Source organism: Podarcis gaigeae (assembly GCF_964106915.1).
Source record: "Podarcis gaigeae genome assembly, chromosome: 1".
Taxonomy (NCBI): Eukaryota; Metazoa; Chordata; class Lepidosauria; order Squamata; family Lacertidae; genus Podarcis; species Podarcis gaigeae.
This window is the reverse complement of record NC_139678.1, coordinates 40,331,566-40,337,004: the sequence shown is the minus strand read 5'-3', so window position 1 is coordinate 40,337,004 and position 5,439 is coordinate 40,331,566. Positions and strand designations below refer to the sequence as shown.

Below are 5,439 nucleotides of genomic sequence, written 5' to 3'. Positions count from 1 at the left end.
CAGACAGAGTGGAGCCAGAGGCTCTCTGTGCCTCCAGTGAGCACTCTGTGTATGCTCTTTAACTATGCTGTTTCAGAACAAGTTTATTTTCTTCAAGTTTGTTTTGCCCTGATAGTGGCAATTGCCATTTTAGAGACGAACCATTGTGGCTTAGTGGCTAGAGCGCAGGACTAGGACCTGGGAGACAGGATTCATATCCCCCACTTAGCCATTGTTATCACAAAACAAAACAAGCTGCGCCTTTTGGACTATTCTGTTGCTGGATAGTTCGGCCCACTTGTTATATTGCTCCCAAAAAGAACTTTGGGTTTCTTGAGGAGGTGCTTCCCTCTAAAGGGCAAGCAGGGGTACCTGGACAGGCGGTGGGCTGCCTCGAGTTTGTTATCTCATTGGAAACATTTATGTCTGGCCTAGCAGGTGATCTTAGGGCTTGGCTCTAGAATTTGATGGCCTCTGGCAGCGTTTCTGGCCTGCATAGCATCCCCATGTGTGCACAAAGTATTGGTTTCACCTGTTCCTCACATTGTTTAGGTTTTTTCTTTTTGCAGACTATGACAGGGCCTTTGCAGATGCCTCCAGAGCTTGCCTCTCCTGCAGAGGATGACTTGTTGATGCCCCAGGTGCCTTCTTCCAGAAGGAAGCGTCTTCAGAGGCAGGAAAAAAGCGGAGCAGGGGTGATGCTTACACCTCCTTGCAGGTAAATCATCACTGGGCTCTGATGATGATTCAGACATCACCTTGGACCTCTCCAGGGGTCAGGGTCAGGCTGTTCCAGGTCTTTAGGGATCATCCTGGATAGCTCAGCTGGTCAGCGTATGGTGCCGGTAATGCCTAGGTTGCAGGATTGGTCCCTGTATGGGACAGCTGCATGCTCTCTCATCACTCTACCTGGACACTGAGGTCCAGCGCCAAGGGCCTTTCTGGTGGTTCCCTCTCTGTGAGAAGCCAAGTTACAGGGCACCAGGTGGAGGGCCTTCTCGGAAGTGGCACCTGCCCTGTGGTACACCCTCCCACCAGATGTCTACTACCAGACTTTTTAGAAGACATCTAAGGCAGCCCTGTTTAGGGAAGCCTTTAATGTTTGCTGCATTACTGTATTTTAATCTTTTGTTGGAAGCTGCCCAGAGTGGCTGGGGAAGCCCAGCCAGATGGATGGGGTACAAATAGATTATTATTATTATTATTATTATTATTATTATTATTATTATTATTATTATTTATATTGTGGGTGAGTGGACTAGATGATCCTCAGGGTCCCTTCCACCCCACTATTCTTTAAGTTGCTATTCACTATGGGAATGTTAGATGCAGGGCTGCCATCATCCCCTCAGCTTGCTAGGATCGCAGGGACGGGGACATGTGGACCACTTGTGCAGTTCCACATTTCAAATGGAAATCCCCTGAGCAATAGTACCTTAAGCTGGTATGCAGGAAGCTGGCCCGGCAGCAGCTTTGTTGGGACTTTTTAGGGTTTCTGGCCGGCGTTGGCCCTGTAAATTTACACATCATGGTGGCAACACTAGGCAGGGCATTTTGCCCAATGTGGGGGCTAGGGGCTAGCAAGCAATAACTCAATACCTCTCGCCCATATTTCAAAAACAAAAACAAAACAAAAAAAAAAATCTTCCTTGAAAGCCTGGCCAAATGGTCATCTAGATAGGTCAGTGGTTTTGCGCTTGTGGGAAGGGTTTTCCCATGGTTTGGGATTCCGCTGGCTCTTCAGCCAGTGGCTCAGAATACTGCAACTCTAAGCCAGTCAGAGAGCTACCTGTGTTAGCAAGTTAGTAGGTTAGGAAGCAGCTTTCATTGGTCGTATGGTGGTATCCCCTTGATTCTCCTGATATTCCTATTTTCATTTATCCCTTTGGGGATCGTCCCTAGGAAAGCCCCATACAATCCCCCATATAATTCATCGCATCCCAAAGGCACCTCAGTGAATGACTCTCTGGAATTGTTCTGCAAAATTTGCATCTTTGGATCAGGCAGTTGAGCTTACCAACATATTGGAAGAGGGCCTTGTAGGCATTATGTGATATTGAATTAGCTGTCAGGTTGCTGCCGGTTCACCCTCAAGATTATAAGTAGTTGGGCTTAATTGGATGGTCCTTACATTTATAAGGCGATGCCAATGGGTTGCGCTATAGGCTGTGCAGCACTTGAGTCCTTTAGCGTCTTTCTGGATTGAACATTGTGAGTCAATACTCGTTTAACTGGGGGTATCGTTATGTGGATTATTTTACTGGCTGGTTCATGTGTCACCAGCCTCTGCTAAGGCTTACTGTACGCCCCTTTTATTCCCTGAGGAGCTGGGTGTTCCCAGTGGATAGGACAGTGGCTCCTACTGCCCCTTTTAACGTATTTGGGGGCTAGCTGGATACCGTTGCTCATACCTCTGCTTGCCTGTGGAAAAGCTGTTTGCCATGAAGGACGTTATTCTTGTAATACTTCCTCTGATAGCAAATGTTGCTTTGTCAGATTCTATCATTGCTAGGTCAGTTAAAAAAAAAAAAATGGCATGCAGGGTGGTTGTTCCAGGCTGCCCCTTCCATTCCTCCTTGGCCAGGTGGGGTCTCATGGCCCAGGGTCCCTTCATCATCCTGTACAGTGGCCTTGAGCCTGGTAGGGCAAGGCAATCACATGTGACCTAACTTTTCTTGAGTTTTCCCCATTGTAGTGTCAGCGCACATCTGGACTGAGGAGTACAGGGACCGTCGGGTCTGTCTTGGTCTGATAACCAGGCAGTGTGAGGGTCCTGGCAAAATGGTCCTCATGCTTTGGCAGAGTCTCTGTCCCCCTTTTAAGTTATTTCCAGCTGCACTGCTTAAGGTTTAATATTGCGTATCTGCTCGTTTTATTACGGGATCTTCTAATGTTTTCGCTGTCACTCTATCCTGTTTTCAGTTGGAGAGCTTCAGATCCTGGCCTCTGGACGCCCAGCTATAGCCGGATTTTCTGGAGCTCCTGTGGCGTTTTGGCAACAATTGATAATTAAGAGGAGTAGTAGCTTACATTTCCCCTTCTGCTTTCAGGCCTGGACTGATTTCTTAGCGTTTAGCTGGGAGTCCTCGGCCATTCAGAGGAACTTGCCTCCATCCTCTGAGCAGGACCTGCAGTAATTGGACTACCTGCTGCAGATTGTATGCACTGTTAAAACCATCAGAATTCAGTGTGCTGCAATGTCTGCCAGAGTAAAGCTTTAATTTTTCAGAGACCCTTCTAAATGTGTGTCGTGCTCAGGGTCTCGGACGGTTGTAAAAGGCTCCAGCCTTCACAGGACTGCAGGCAGGAGGCCGGTCTATCTTGACCTGTGCAGTATCTGCAGCAAGTTAAGACTTCTCTCCTGGTCCTAGATCTAGACGAGACTTCTTTCAGTATTCCATTGTAATTTTGGTGTACTGAGGGTTGGGGAAATTGTGTTAAAGCCAGCACAGGGCTGAGAGTTTGGAGGCTTATTGCCTCTGGATTTTTTCTCATCTGCTTTGGAGCTTGTCATAAGTGTCTGGAGCTCTAAGTCAGACCTAGTGGGCTGGGTTGCCATCATCAGGCTTCCAGTCACAGGTAGGTGGGCCCTTGCCCTGTTATTGGATACCAGAAACATTTGGCTTTTCATTCCCCTGGGGGCTGGCTTGATCCTAGAAGTTGCTGGTTCTCGTGGGTTGCTCCTTCGGGATATGCGTTCCCCTTTTGGAGTTGAGACTTGTAGTGCGCAACTCCAAAACTGACCAGCTGGGTCGGGGGGAAGTTGTCCGCCTCCCAGCGACTGGGGAGGTGGGCCCATGCCCAGTCAAGGATGTAAGGAAGTACTTGGCCTTGAGCCTCCTGGGGACGGCCCCCTACTCATGCATGAAAATAGTCACTCTTTGGCGCGACACCAGTTCACAAAAGTCATGCATATGGCCATCTCTGCTTGTGGGATCTCAGCCTCTGGTTTCGCCCCTCATTCCTTTCGCATAGGTGCAGCGACTATGGCGGCCCATTGGGGCTTCTCAGCCGCCAGGATCAAGGATTTGGGGAGATGGAAATTGTATGCTTTCAAGGGTTAAGTGCGAAACAAAATGCTGAGTTTGGTACTTATGCTTGTTTGTTTCAACCCTTGCAGATCCCACGCTGGTCCGCGTCTGGATAGTGGGACACAGCATCGTTCATTGGGCTGGCAGCAGAGCGAGGCAGTCTGCAAAGGGAGCGTGTCCCGGCCTCCCACAGCACATGCAAGTGTCATGGTTTTCCAGACGTGGAATGTCATGGGGAGAGTTTATGCCGCTGATTGGTCGCCGGCTGCTCTCGGACCTCCCCACCCTATGGCCATAGTGGTGCAGCTGGGGGAAAAATGATGTGGCAACTATTGATTGCCTTGCTTTGCACACCTCAATCCAAAAGAGATTTGGAGGCATTGGCAGCCTTATTACCTTCAGTGAGAATAATTTGGTCTCACCTGTTGCAGAGGCAAACCTGGCGCGGTGTTTCCCGCCCGGAGGCCGCTGAAAGGGCCAGGAAGCGCATTAACTCTGCTGTTTGTGTGAAGGTATTGGAGCTGGGTGGTTTGGTATTTCGCACCCAGACATTAATTTTAAGGCTGAGGCCCTTTACCGGGCAGATGGAGTGCACCTCTCCGATTTGGGGAATGATGTTTGGCTGGATGCGGTGGCTACTAAATTGGGTTCATGGTTGGGTTTGTGAGTGGTTGGCGGCGAGCGTTAGAGCTCGTGTGGCGGTTAGGCATTGGTTATAATATGCTGGTGGTGGAGGGGTCAGGCTGGGCTTGCCCCTCCCATTGCGCTGAAGGGAATTCCGTTAAAGGAATCCTGGGGCTTGCCATGATTTCGTCCAATCCCTGTCATGGGACCAGGGCCGCCCAATCCCTGTCATGGGAATCCTTGTCATAGGATCTGGGCCGGCAAGCTTTCGGGGAGCTGCTGGGGTGAGCGGCGTGGGTCCGACGCTTAGCTCAAATGACCCCCAGTTTGACTTTCTCTTCTACTGGCTACCGATCGGACCTCGGGATGTCAGTTCTGTCCCAGGCGGGGGGACAGATAGTCATAACCAATGTCTAAACAACCACTCACTGATTTTGTATTTTAATAAAGTTGTGGCCAAAATAGTGCCCAAAAACCAAAACTAAATTACGTATTATGTGTGAAGTTATTTGAGGGGTGGCCTGGGGACCTACACACGCAAGGCGTGTTCTCCAATAAATGAGAGCACGTGTTGCGGTGTGGGCCACCGGGCCAGACCTCTTGTTGCCAGGCAGGTTAACAGTTGTTGCCTGGCATTGTGATTGGATAACCGGGTTGCTGGGGCAAATTGTATGTTGCAAATTGGGTGGGTGGGACCATGGTCTTTAAATATTGGTGCACTCTGGTTTCTCTTTCTCTTTGCAGAGTGCATCGGATCACCCGCCCGCCCGCCCTCTTTTCCGGTTGACCTTGCTTTGCCTGTCAT

The 5,439-nt window shown here is 49.6% G+C and overlaps 1 long non-coding RNA gene across 1 annotated transcript; it reads left to right on the top strand.

The window, feature by feature from the left end:
* Positions 1–659: 659 nt before the first annotated feature.
* Positions 660–5,120, top strand: LOC310852202. The gene is made up of 2 exons (XR_014568033.1): positions 660–697; positions 4,100–5,120. It is a non-coding gene; the product is annotated as an uncharacterized lncRNA (long non-coding RNA).
* Positions 5,121–5,439: the final 319 nt, after the last annotated feature.